We start from the raw sequence: 14,607 nt of genomic DNA on the forward strand, positions 1-14,607 counted from the left end.
CCGCACACTCACCCCGCCACATGGAGCTCATATGGGTGCCTGCCCACTCCGGGAATCCCGGAAACGGGGCTGTCAACGCTTTAGCCTGAGGTTCTTTCAATCGGGCACCGACAGCCTCCGATCTGGGGTTCTCACGGGAGCGCATGCATTCCTTCAGTGAGCTGACGCAGGCCTACAAAGCCGAGCGTCGGCTCTACCACCCCCCAATTCCTCCCTCGACAATTATAATCAGGCACTTGGAGGCGGCTCAAAGCACGCACCTTACTCTCCCCTTATCGCTCGCGCTATCTCCAAGTCCTCACAAACCCCTCCTGTACCCTCTGCCACGACCCCAAAGCCACTCTCGATCATATCCTTTTCCTCTGCCCGGTGGATCCTGCCCCGCGGGGCCTGGAGCACCTCATCACTTGGGAGGCTTGGGAGATCCTACTGCGCTCCGAGGACCCGGCCAAGCAAGCCACCGCCACAGGCCGGGCTGCCAGCGTCATGAGCCTCCGGGACATGAACGTTTGAGTGCAGTGGGGCAGTGCGGGGTCCCAAGGACCTGCGTGTCCTAAACTCTCCTGTGTGTAATAAAGTTTCCACCACCACCACCACACCGTCGCAACCAAGCTGGCCGTAGGGTTGCGGCAATGCGCCAAACTTCTTGGAAGCCAGTCGCATTAGGTCTCCGACGACAGCGACGCGAATTGGTGTCGCAAAACGGCTCATATACACTGCGCTGCGTTGACAATCGCTCTATGTGAAGCGGGTTGTAGGTATCGAAAATGAAAATTCGTTTTGAGGAAAGGAAATGATGCAGTAACTGTCTCGCCTATCACGGGGGGCACCCGAACCGCGGCGTAAGAGAAAAGAAATTACACTATATATCTTTCAATGAAACATTGCACACCATGTATAAATCACATAACTGCACTTTTGGCATATCCCAATTCCAGTTAAGAGTCTCCTTTATAAAGCAATTATCATTTTTCAGTCCTTTATAATTTGAGAATTTTAGTTCGCATACAATGCATGCGACTGAGGTTCATTGCTTAGCTTCTAATTTTAGAACTTTATGCTCAGAAAAGGCCCCTAAGCCAAGAATTTTAAGATCCCTATGTTGCATAGCAGAGCTTTCATTACAGTCTGCCTGCTCCTCCTGACATAATTAGCCCTTTTGAGGTATGAGCGTTGAAACCCATCTCGTAAACTACGACGTTAAGCTAAGAGATCGGGGAAATGTCATTACATTCGACATCTAGAAACCTGGATGCATTCGGGGTCTTTCGTGAGCATACCGGGCTGAAACTACGCAATTATCTTAGCCAGACCAGTAGCACTGTTATTCATAAAAATGATTGCAGTCGCAATTCAAATCAAAATATCTAAAGACAAATAGATCTGTGCCGGATAATAATTCCATGCCCAGATGCTACATGAAAAAAAAAAACTCCAGGCCAAGCAATTTCAGTTCCTTAGGCTGCTTAGTGTAACACCATTCTTCTGTTTTGGAGGCCTAGCTTCTCCTGCCCTCTGCCTATTTACTCTCACACGTGAAGTTAACCCCTCTTGAGCGCATGAGTGTTCCAAATGGTCCCTTCAACTATGAGACCAAGCAAAGCAGCAAGCAGAGAAATAGGGTTTGTCACGAACTTCTCATGTAGGAACCTCGCAGGCTTCAGGGCGCTTTATTTAGCAAATGGTAACGGCACAACTTCTCCGACCAAATCAGTTTCAGTGAAGTTTTTGTGAGAATATTTACAAAAACAAAGTTCCAATACAAATTTAAAGCAAACCAGCATGTAAAGACAACAGACCAAGAAAATTGCTTCAACAACTTTTGAAGGCAAACGATATGACAACATTTACGCACAAAAAGTTTCAACACGAATTCAAAGCAAACCAACAAGTGAAGACAACACTACAAACAAAAAAGTTGCTATGACAACTTTGGAAAGCAAACCAACTACTAACAAGAAAATGCACACAATGAAGGAAAAAAGAAAAGCACGAAATTGTAAAATAAGGCATTGGTAGAAACAAAAGTGTTCCCCAATTTTTTGTGGCATAAAAAATGCTTAACAAACTGAATGGAAAAATAAAGCAATTCTAATTAAGCACAGTACCTTACTCATCATTTCCAGAGAAAAAAAAAAAACTGAGGGCTTTCAGTCACCATAATACATCACAGAAGTTCCAAGATGAATCTTGAAAAAAAATAAAATAGGGAAACAAATCTGATTTGTGTCGGATATTTTTAGAGAAAAGTACAGGAGTGAGATGCTGCACTGACTAACTGCCGCACCAAAAGCACGCATTTTTTGAAATTGTTACGAAGAAGTCAAGATGAAACATAATAGCAAATCAATAAACACATGAGACGCTTAAAAAGCATTTTCAGGCAGACAAAACAAAAAAAAATCATCATGAGTACTTCTCTAGCCTCACGTATGAGAGAAAATCGCGTCAGCATCCACACAAAATGCGCAACACCAATTGTTTCAGTGAACCAATTGGAAGAACACCAATTGGTTCAATATATTCTTGGCTGCAACAGGTTAGCCAACACCGCTCTACCTGTATTACATCCAGACATTCCTAATCTGTTTATATTTTTACTGCAACAACACGTATGTGTCCTGCTAACTCATCATTACAATTCATTCAATGTAATCATGCGTAGAAAATGAGCCACTGGCCACAAGTGGCAGAATCAAGATATGTGCTTCACTGCATAAATAAAGAAAACCAAGTCAACATACTTCACTGAAATACGATACAGAAAACATACCATGACTGCATGTCTGATGACGACATGCCTACATCGCTAATGAAAAAATTAAGATGTGTGCTTACATTTTTCAATCATAATGAAAAATATGTACATCATAAACCAAATCATTCATTCACCCACTCTCCTGGTTAAAGCCTGAATAAATTCGCTATAACAATCTGGCAATCACTTGTGACATTTGAAAAAATAGATAACTTGATAAGGAATACCATAAACTCATTACACAGTTTCATAAATCCATAAACAGATTAGTGCTCTCGAGAAACCAGAAATTCTCTAATAACAATACAAAAATGCCTGCTGTGAAAACTTGATGGCCGTATGCATGGGCAGTACTTGTCATTTAGTTCAACAAAATCACGGAAGAATGACACCCGCAATTCTTGAACCAGTATCCGTTCATTTTAGAAAAACTGCACATGGGCACGAACAAAAAGATGTCAAGAAAGAAAACGCGAGAATAGTGAAGCATCCATCACGAATCAAACTGCACAAGACATATCGAATTCAATGCTCTCCTAAGGTAAAGCGGAAAAAAATGGGCCATATAGTACAGATAAACTTTGAAACAATGACCTTTGCTGACACGCAGCAGCTCCTACAGCGAAGACCTCAGGCATGAACCTTTCCACAAACAATCATCAGACACGCCCTTCACATCGCTAGTGTTCTCACCTGAAAAAGCAACCCTTACTACAGAGCCTTACTATAACCCTTACTACACAGAGGTAAGGATGAACCCCTCCCTGCTTCTATTAGACGCCGGCGCTTCGTTCATGAACTGCCATGGGAACATGCGGTGGTCGATCACACACACCTGCTTAGCCTCTTTCCGTGCTCCTTAGATGCCGTGCGCAGGTGTCCAGATGGAGGCAGAGGGCGCAAACCTCCCTTCCCACCGTCCTCATACCGGTGAACGTTGGCAAACCCCGAACGCCTGCAGTTTAGAGGTAAAAGAGGGTAGAGGAGAGGCGCGGGTCGTGCTCCGCATGCAGCGACTGGCCGGCGAGGAAGGCCAGCTTGTGGGCGTACTGGCACGGGGCCGGCACGCGGATGGTGCCCGGCCAGTTGAAGTACAGGTGGGTCAGCTTGTAGGCCAGGCTCTGCATGTGGTCCGGCTTGAGGCCCGTCGTGTCGTAGATGACGTTGTAGTGGGTCGGGGCCACGGTGCCCTGGCGCACGCTCTGCGACACCAGGAAGAAGTCGTAGCGCTCGGGGCGCGTCACCTCGCTGTCGACCACGGTGCCCGGCGGCGGGTTCGTCACGTGGTCACGGCTCGGCAGGAAGAAGCGCGTCGAGATGCGCTTGGTCACCACCACGAAGGCCAGCTTGTGCTTTACGCCAGGGAAGAGCCCTTGCAGCGAGGCCACGATCGGATTGATCTCCCACTCCATCACCTGCGCCGCGCACACCCGAGACACGCTTCAGTCGCGCCCACTGCCGCCACCAGCACCGCCTGCCAGTGCATTTCTGCTGACAGCAGAGGGCATTGGAAGTTACCAAAAAGTGATTGGACGATTGATGGCTCAAAACTAGAGAGGTGACATAAGGTTAAAAGTGCAGGACTGAAAACGGAGTATTGTGAGACCTATTTATAACACAGTTAAAAAAGATTATCACTGCAGCCCCCGCATTGGGGGAATTCGTGAGCAGACACCTCCTCGCCCCTCTTTGCCACTCTTTGCCTAAATTAAGTTCCATCATTGCCCATTTTGATTTTAATAACTTTGCGCCACGCTTCGTTTCCAAATCTGGCGTCATGCTTCGCTCCGTCTTCACTTTCGGTTTTTCAGATTTTTCGGCACACATTAGCTCCGCCCACTTGTGGTGTTTTCGAATTTCGCGCCACTTTTGGCCCGGCCCCGCTCACTTTCTGAATATTTTTGTTGGCTCTAATAAATTACCCCACATGCACCTCATTATTTCCCCTGCGAGATTTTTTGATGCTGAATATTTTTGGCTCTAATAAATAACCCCACATCCACATCATCACAAGATCGTAATGACACGAAACCGCGAAAAATGCCATGCAATTTTTACCCATTAACGAAAAAAACCGAGCCGGAGGCAACTGCGCATGCGCTACCCAGGGCTCCAGGTAGCGGCATATAGTAACCAGGAGCTTTACCAGGAGCTTTCACTTAAGCCCCAGTGGCAGCCATGTATGTGTAGATTGATGAAACATGATGGAATTCCGCGCGTAAGTCTAATCTGCTTATCGCCACTTGCTCGGGCTTCCAACATCGAATTTACATGTTGCACATCATACAGCCTCCGGCATATCATGTGGAAACCACCAAAAACATTATGCTAAATCTCTCGATTACCGCACTGTATTGCCGCGAGCCTGGTCCCGAGCAAGACGCGCATGCCTGTCACATACTTTCTAGCCATGATGACATCCTCATGGAAAAAATCGGCCGTCTACGCCATCTGCAAAGTTTCCAATATCTGCACATTTTCTCATGCTATTCGGAACTCCCGGGAATCAAATCATTGCGTACGTACATGGCAGATGCTCAGAGCCCCAGCCTCTTGATTCCTAATCCTATTCTATTAGTCCGAAATTCAGCCAGCCTTGCGATAAAAAGTTACCGTTCTTGAAGAAAATCTAAGTTTACTGTGGAATAATAGCTTTCTGTAATCACTACAACGCCTCGGCAAAAAGTTCAGCGTGGTCCACTACTGCACTTTCCTGCTTGATCACACTTGCAACACGGAGGCCGCATCATCTCCAGCGGACACGAAATGTAAAAATACCCACGTAGTTTGAAATGTAAATGTAAGTTAAAGAACAGCTTGTAAATACTAGCCACCGGTGGTCTAAATTATCCCCGTGCCCTCCACTACACCATACCTCGCAGCTTTCATGCAGCTTTGGTACGCTCAATCCAAACGTTTTTAGGCGATTGAGTATACATCTCGTTCGGTCGAAAAGCCGTCATCGTATTCGGCCCCTCGTGTCGAAAATAATTGGGGCTGCATAAAACGAATCTTACATGCCAAGCGTTTTCCGCACAATGTTCCGGATTGTCTCTTATAATTGAGCGTTTCGCGCAGCATAAATGTACTAAGTTTCTGCTTAGCTCGCGGCAGGAATTCTACCCGCCGTTTTATAATCGGGCTGCGTAAAAACGCCTATCAGGCCAATTTGCGGTTCTAGCGATCGATGATTCACTGGTGTGGGATAGGCGATGAGGAGTTAATAAAATATTTGAGCTTAATTGAAAAATTGGTATTGTAAGAAAAGAATAAAATCTAAGAAGCAGTGTTCAAAGATGTCAAGTTTCTCTGAATGATAAGCCAATGCTTGGCAATGCTAATTAAGACAATTTAGGATGTGTAATTGATCAATTATTTATCTGAAACAATTGAAAAAAAAAGAAAAATGCGTTCAAAGGTGTCAAACTGCTGAGAATGGAAAGCCTAACCCACTCCGCTGCCACGTTACACCGTTAAAGCGAAGCTTAAGTGTCCTCTCCAATTTTTTTAATGTGACAGAAATTAATGAACCATGAAGGCGAAAACTCGCCAGCAGTGTCTACGTGAAGCACCCACCTTAAAGGGGCTTCCCTCTCTCCACCCTCCACCTGTCAACTATCCCCTTGCAGGGGAGAGGAGCAAGACGTGGTTCGATGAAGCTTCCTGGATCCACTCCTTCTGGCGCAGCTCGGGAAGAACATGGTTCTCAAAGGCCCACCGGTGGCTCTGTTCGAAACGGCCACCTTCCTGTGTAGAGGTATTCCTTACAAAAATTTCCTTTAGACAGTCAATAGACTGACCATAGACTTCTGTTTATAATGTCTATAGACTGTGTATGGACAAATGCTATGGCATGTTCATAGACTTCTGTCTATAATGTCTATAGACTCTTTGTGGACAAATGCTAGAGAAAAGTCTGTAGCCAACAATAATCCTATAGGCAGTCTATACACATTCTATATGTTTATGACCATACACATTTAGTTGACTTTTTCTGTAGACAGTCTATAGAGAATGAATACACAAAAAAGATATATCTTTAGGAAACAATAGTCTCTATAACATGTTTATAGACTATCTATAAAAAATTTTTGTAAGAGATATCACATAACCACTCCCGCACTGCGCCGGTAGTGGTATGAAGACCCGCCGGTCTCAGATTTTGCATAGAAAACAACTGGAGTAGACTGAGTAGTGGAAGACAATGGACTCAGAATTGGAATAGGAATATAATTATAATAAAATGAAAACTGAAATAGACTGGTGAGGCAAAGAAGAATGCTGTCATATTTCCTCAGCATCAATCCAACTGATCGCTCTAAAATGTTTTTTTCTTCCCAGCTACGAAACACGGTATAGCAAACATTTATCAATAACTTGCAGTTTTACAGGGCCAAAATGACGAAGTTTGTCTCGCCAGGACATTTTAGCAACCCGTGAAATTCTTGCCGAGATGCAATGAATCATCGCGCCCATGTATTTATTACCAGTGATGACGAACGCCACAAAACAGGTCAATCATGTTATTATCCAGATAGATGGTTAGACAAATTCTTTCTGCGACGTTAAATGGCCGGCCCAGGCGGGAGAGATAAGATGATGGGATGCCTGCACCATCCGAGCCAATTAGTTTTCGAGGCCATATGGTGCCTTATACCAGGCCATAGTCACGCCTTCGAAATTCGATTTTCTGAAAGCCGCAAAAGAGAAGGTGGGAGTGCTTCTCGACCAGTAAATGTTGCAAACTCTTAAGAACTGACATCCCCTGCCAACAACGCCTGCTGACAGTAATATACTTTCGATGTATTTCTACTGAAAGTCGAGAGAAACTATTGAAATTTTTTGAGGGGATGGCATTAGCATCGGCCAGCTACGTATCTCTCATTGAGACTATCCGAATAACCACAATAGTTATGTAGCAAGCGATTACAATTTAGCTAAGCAGCTTATCTGTAAACCTGATTCGCTTGTATTTGGATGTTTATGGTTCATGGATTATATGGGGTAAACGTAACAAATGGAGTAAAGCTAGGAGGGACGCCGTACTGAAGGGCTCCGGAAATCTCGGATGTTCGCCACCGCTACAGTTACAGCGCAAAATGCCTGCACTACGAACCTTCATTACACTCCTCATGCACCTACATTATTTGACTTTATTTACATAATACTGCAGATTTCTAATGGTCCAGGAAGGATGGGCAAAAACTAGAAAGAATCGGCATTCGTAAAGCCAAGAAATAATATTACAGTTCAAAGGTCACAGTACAAATATTGGAGAAAACATTTAAGCTCCGCCTTTACAATATGATGCGAAAGCATAAAAGGTTGATTCCCATATATGCAGAAGGTCATTCTCTACATTCATAGAACCATGGGACTCCTCATACCCATTCTGGCGCAGTGGTGCAGCGGTTAAGCAATGAGAAACGTGCCTGCGCCCTTCTGCGCCCCAGGGTTCTCTTTTCGAGCGACCAATCATTAACTGCCATCTGCGATGGTGGGTAGCTTGCTCCCTATCCGGTAGGCAGGTTGCGACGACGCCGCAAGGCCACGTGACCTAGATGGCCCACCTGTCTCCTGGGTTGCTCTGTAGGACCACCTGCCAGAGTCATGCTCGTGACTTAACTTACGTTTGTCAAGGACGCGTCCGTATGCAATGAAGGTCAAATTGACCAAAACAGTTACCACGTGACCTCGGTACATTGCAGCGAAAGTGGGTGCGTAGCGCCCGAATAGATACCTATACTTTCGACTCGTTATATATGTGCTAGTACTGCGGCATCATTTGAATACATTCTAGGGGCCACGAGCTTGATGGAGAATGTTAATAGTGGTGCCAAATGACTTGACACGTTCCGGAGGACAAAACTGAAAATTGAGATGAAGCCCAAAACACGTGCGAGATTCGCAGCGACGACCTTCTCGTCCCAAACCGTACATTCCGAGGATGTTCAGGCGGCAATTGCGGCCGAACCGCCTGTCGGAGGGGGTTCCGGTTGTGGTCAAACGATTCGACCTGTTGTACTGCACACGTTTGAACATTCATTATCTGACATAACGAGGAAATATGTCGGATATAGCGAAGCTGGCTGTAAACTGCAAAAGTAGTGCAAAATTCATTAGGTAGACGGCGCTGCTTGCGTCTCAGAAGGGATGTTTCCGGAAACGAAACATTCGCGAACGTTCGTATTTACTCTTAACGTTTGTTGAGCACACCGATGCAAATACGGAGCTCCCGTTGCTAACACTCTAAGTCGAACACTGGGGCAGCGTTAGCGGAGAATTTTTTCGCTCACAACGATAACGCCGGGTGTTCTGGGTAACGAGGCCCCTGACACTGTCCCGTTAAAACTGCAGCTAAACAGAGTACCACGAGAAATGCTCACCTGGGGGATCTGTCCGTCGGACACCCCGTCGCGGAAGAAGATGATGCGGTCGGGCGAGGCGCCGTCGTTGCACTGCGAGTACTTGCGCAGTGCATCGCGCAGCAGCGAAGGGGGTGAGTTGGCCAGCCCCTTGTGGGTGGCGTGGAAGAAGACACGCGAGTACCAGCGCGTCAGGCTCTTGTTCATGCTGGCCACGAAGGCGCCCGCCGAGCGATTGCGTGAGCTCGAGTCCGGGTAGGTGTCGTAGCCGATCACCATGGTGCTGACCAGCGGGATCTCCAGGCACCGTGAAAAGATTGCAGAAGATTCTGAAGCGTATATAACCATTCCTTCTTCTGTGACAGCCTCATTGTGAACAAGGGCCCCGTATGGGACCCGAAACGTCATTTTTCATCTTTCGACTTGGTCAGTGACCCAATTTTCATTTGTGAATAAATCATGCTTCGCCCTACCAGACGGTGTTCCGTCGAACCTTGGACTATGTAGATATTCGCCATCAATTTGGTCAACAAGCTGTCACAGGAATAAGGCGCTTCATAAGCCTCTCTGCACGCCTAGCAGCCTTCAGCACCCACTTGCGCTTCAGCCTGGAGTGCAAATCGAACAACGTGACCCCAAGATCACTGAAGCTTCGTCGACCTGTGAACACCGCCTTTGGACGCCACGTCGTGACGAAGGCAGAGCGACAGCTTGTACAAGCCCGCATCGATGAATGTAAGTGCACCTTGAAGCGCCTACAACAGGAGGCTTTCTTTGCGAAGTGGCAACTAGAGTTCCGCATGCCAGAAATCTACGCGGAGGTACAACTAGCTGCCAACCAAGAAGAGAGGCGCACAACAGAAACGCACGAAGTTTCGCAAAGAAGCAAACTATGCACTTTGCTGGGGGAAAAAAGGAACGAGTCTAGAGGACCAGTCTTCAAGGTTAAAAACTTGTCGTCGTACACCATGAGTGCCACCGAAGAAATGGTGCTAAGCCGAGGCTTGAATTTCAATCAGGGGAAGCCGCCGGATACGCGGAAGATGATTTGCGCTGTGGAAAGAGCCATTAGTCTTCTTGATGAAGACGTACAAGAAGATGTCAGAATGAATGCGATCGGTGTTCTTAAAGGAATGCGGAAACAGCACCATGAGCACATTCTTTCCGAAGGTGAACGGAAGGCCCTCGAGTCGCTGAGAAAGAAGGAAGATATTGCAATTCTGCCCGCAGACAAAGGAAATGTGACTGTTGTGCTTGACCGGTCTGCGTACCACTCAAAAATGTCAGAGATGCTCGAGGACGCGACAACCTACTGCAAGCTCAGTAAGGACCCTACGTCCAAAATACAGTCCCGCTTGCAAGTGATCCTGTCTGACATATTCAGTGGTCTTCCGCCTTCTCAAAGAAAACTGTACTACAGGCTTCTTTGCACTAACGGATCCGCTCCGGCAATATATGGCTTGCCGAAAATTCACAAAAGTGGTACTCCGCTAAGGCCAATCGTGGATTTCACCAGGTCGCCTCTTTTCCGTCTATCCGGTTATCTGCACAAAGTGTTGGCTCCGTTGGTGGGACAAACAGCGACGCACATCAAGAATTCGCAAGACTTTATTGAAAAAGTCAAGGATGTCGTCCTCGAAGAAAGCGATGTGCTCGTGTCCTTTGATGTATGTTTCCTGTTCACAAGTGTCCCGGTCGATCTTGCTGTGGAAACCTGCAAGGAGCTCATAAAAAACGACCCCTCATTTCCCGATCGCACGCCGTTGAACGTCAGCGAGATCAGCGAATTGCTTCATTTCTGCTTAGCCAATACGTATTTTTCTTACAACGGCACGGTGTACAAGCAGATCTTCGGAACCGCAATGGGAGCGTCCATTTCAGTCACGGCTGCCAACCTGACAATGGAGTCTATTGAACAGAAAGCCCTGAACTCGTTCACACATCGTCCAAAGGTGTTTCTGAGGTATGTTGATGACTGCTTTTGCATTTTAAACAAGCAGCACATTCACAGCTTCCTTGAACACCTGAATGCCGTAGAGCCATCCATAAATTTCACTTTGGAAGAGGAAGCGAACGGCATGATCCCGTTCTTGGATGTGCTCGTCAAACGTGATGCGCATCGGTTAGCCTTCAGCGTCTTCGGAAAAGCAACGCACACGGGGAGATACCTGGATTTTGATTCCGCTCATCCTACGGCTCACAAGCGTTCAGTGGTTGCGTCACTTGTCAACCGTGCTAAAAACATCTGTTCCGACCCGGTCAGCCTTGGCAACGAGATGAAGCTTATACAGCACGATCTTGAGCGAAACGGCTACCCTAGAAATTTTACCAGCAAAGTCACCAAGAAAGCCACCTACACACGAGGAGCACAACAGCTGACAAAAAAGATAAAACGTGCTGCGATTCCCTACGTGCGTCAGATCAGCGAGGCCCTTTCTAGGATTTTCCGTAAACACGAAGTGCACATTGCACACGTGCCAACTAGCAAACTGCGAGCCGATGTGGTCAACGTGAAGGACCCGCTACCACGTGCCAAGTTCCCTGGCGTTGTTTATAGGATCCCTTGCAGCGACTGCCCCTCCGTCTACATTGGGGAAACCGGGAACTTCCAGCGGCGCATGAAGGTGCACCAGGGCGACGTCAGAAACAAGCGCGCAGCAAAAAATGCAGTTGCAGAGCACGTGCTGTCCACTGGCCACGAGATTGGCTGGGATGAGGTGGAAATCTTGGCGACGGAAAGAAACCTATCTGCAAGACTTCATCTAGAATCCCTAATCATCCAGACAACGGCCAACACGCTAAACAAGAATCAGGGCACGCTACATCCTATCTACGTGAAAAGATTGCAGAAGATTCTGAAGCGTATATAACCATTCCTTCTTCTGTGACAGCCTCATTGTGAACAAGGGCCCCGTATGGGACCCGAAACGTCATTTTTCATCTTTCGACTTGGTCAGTGACCCAATTTTCATTTGTGAATAAATCATGCTTCGCCCTGACCAGACGGTGTTCCGTCGAACCTTGGACTATATTTCCTCAGTCTACTTGCCTCATCTGACCCTACAGCTCCTTGCTACGTCAACACTTACACGTCGACCAACTTTCACACCTTGACAGCCCTCGCATCGTTCTTGGCGTAAGTGATTACAGCGCAGGGAAAAGAGGCAACAGCTAATCTTGACAGTAATACAGATTACAGCACGACCAACTGGACAGTGATGCTCTTGGCCAGAGAATTGCTCGGTGCTCACCACGTGAAACGAAGTGATTATTCTCTTTGCGCACAGCGTTCTCGCCAGTTATGACCAATTGGAGCCTCCATTTATACAAATGAAACTAACCGAAGAACAACTGAAATGAACTAATTCTAAATTATTTGAGTCCTGAAAAAGCACACCACATCACAGCACACCACACCATTTTCCTATTTTGCTTACAAAGGGCAAGGGGAACCTCATTCCAACTGATTCCAATTGTGTTTCAAGGAAGCTGGGCTCGGCGCTCTATAATAATGATAATAATAACTCTTGTTGGCATCAAATAAAATATACAGGATGCCAGAGGTCTGCAGAAAAAGCTGTCATGAAGACCACTTGACGAAGCCACAGGCTTCCTCTACAATGGTCATCTTACAGTATACAAAAACAGACTCGTGGTAAGTCTTGAAAGTGAATCCAGAGTTTTTACTGGATCTCGCTACCCACTTCGGGCGACAAAGAACAATAGCCTCGGCCGACCTGCGTGTGGAGGCCGAGGTCGACGCAGGCCTCCTTCTTGATGAGGTCGTAGCGGTGCTTGCGGTTGTTGGGAAGCACGATCAAAGCCAGCTCAATATTGCTCCCTCTGGCAAGCTGGCGCAGGGCATACACGGAGCCTGAGGGTCGGTCGTCGTCCAGCAGCACCAGGCGCGGTTGCCTGATCTTGACGCCCATGGGCGGGCACACGAACATTAGGGTGCGCACGAACTCCGTCACATTGGCCTCCTCGCGCCGGTGGCAGAGGACGATCCACGACTCGACGGCGACGGCCACGTGCAGCGGCCGGTCGCGCGTCTCGCGCGAGAAGTCGGCCGTGGCCGCGCTGTAGCGGTACGTGTTGCTGCCCTGCATCACCTTCTCGGGTGGCAGCACGCGGGCGTCGATTCTGACGACTGAGTCGTCGAACCGGAGACCCCAGCTGTCCATATCGTTGCGGATAGCCTCGTTGTTGTTGATGCGCTCCATGAACTCGAGCAGGTTCCGCACCCGTTTGGAAGGCTACACGCGTGTGTGCTGAGCCAGGTCCCGCATCACGGTCAGGTTGGCCCGCATCTGTGAGGGAATTATGGGCCCTTTAGACAGCAACTGCGGCTTGCGGTCTATGGCCGCCCCAAAGCAATTAACTCGGTCTATGAGGGACGCCGTAGTGGAGGGTCATCGGATAATTTCAACCACCTGGAGTTCGTTAACGTGCGCTGACAATGCGCGGTACGCGAGCCTCCACAAATTCGCCTCCATCGAAATGCGACAGCTGCGGCAGGGATAGAGCTCGTGTCTTTCAGGTCAGCAGGCGAGCACCATAACCACTCAGCCACCGCGGCTTGCGGACAGCGGCACTTATCTGGGTAGCTCCAATAGTTCAGAGTTCGCTAAAGATTTTCGGTCGTGTCCCAGAAGGCCCGTATACCCATTATATGCTAAACTAGTTTTAAAAATAATGCAAACTAGACTTTGTAGGAGCACATGTGCTCTTAGCGACCACGACACAGCGCGGGGTCAGCATTCTGCAAGTTCCCACCAAGTGCATACAACCATGTGGGCATGGCTTAAACTGGGCGCACTTTATGGTTCTACAAGGAACGTAAAAGATGCTGACGTCTTCCCGTCCCCAAGCCCATTGCTTTAAAAACGTTTGTAGCGCCTTCAAATCAATTGGAACAAAAACCTTATGAAGAAGATGCACAAACCACCCATTCTGCTTTCCAACCTTTCAATAATAAATTCAGGTTTTTAGTGCATACTAAGTCCTAAGCATTTTGCAGTACCAGTTTCGTAACGCAGTAAAACCTTGTCAAGCCAGTTCAGGGTGTACTCGCATGAGCAATACTTGTGCTTAGGAAGTTGCAGCACGATATCCTCCGCCTCCGCTTTCATTCAGCCTCATATCTTGATGCCCGCTTACGGCGTAGCGGCTTATCGTGAACGTATCAGTTAACGCGTACCAATCACGGAAAACGTTGAAAGAATATCTCGTAGCACACCCACGAGTACGCCACGCATTGTAAGGAAGCAAGCTTCACGAGTTAGGTGGACCCACTTTTCTTAGAGCAGCATCACTCCATCACTCAGGAAGGTGTACGTGCACAACAGCCATAAAACAAGGAGGGCTAAAACATTGGACTCCTCGTCTGCAACATGCTTTTGCTTCAATGCTGAGAGCACAGAATTAATGCATCACCATAATCATTTGAGTGGCACCAAAAGCTTCACATTACATCAGCAAGAC

General features: G+C 47.3%; 1 pseudogene; it reads right to left on the reverse strand.

The window, feature by feature from the left end:
* Window positions 1-3,609: 3,609 nt before the first annotated feature.
* LOC144113177 (piwi-like protein 1 pseudogene) lies at window positions 3,610-9,471 on the reverse strand (annotated as a pseudogene).
* Between the last annotated feature and the right edge of the window lie 5,136 nt (window positions 9,472-14,607).

Source organism: Amblyomma americanum, chromosome 1, assembly GCF_052857255.1.
Source record: "Amblyomma americanum isolate KBUSLIRL-KWMA chromosome 1, ASM5285725v1, whole genome shotgun sequence".
Lineage (NCBI taxonomy): Eukaryota > Metazoa > Arthropoda > Arachnida > Ixodida > Ixodidae > Amblyomma > Amblyomma americanum.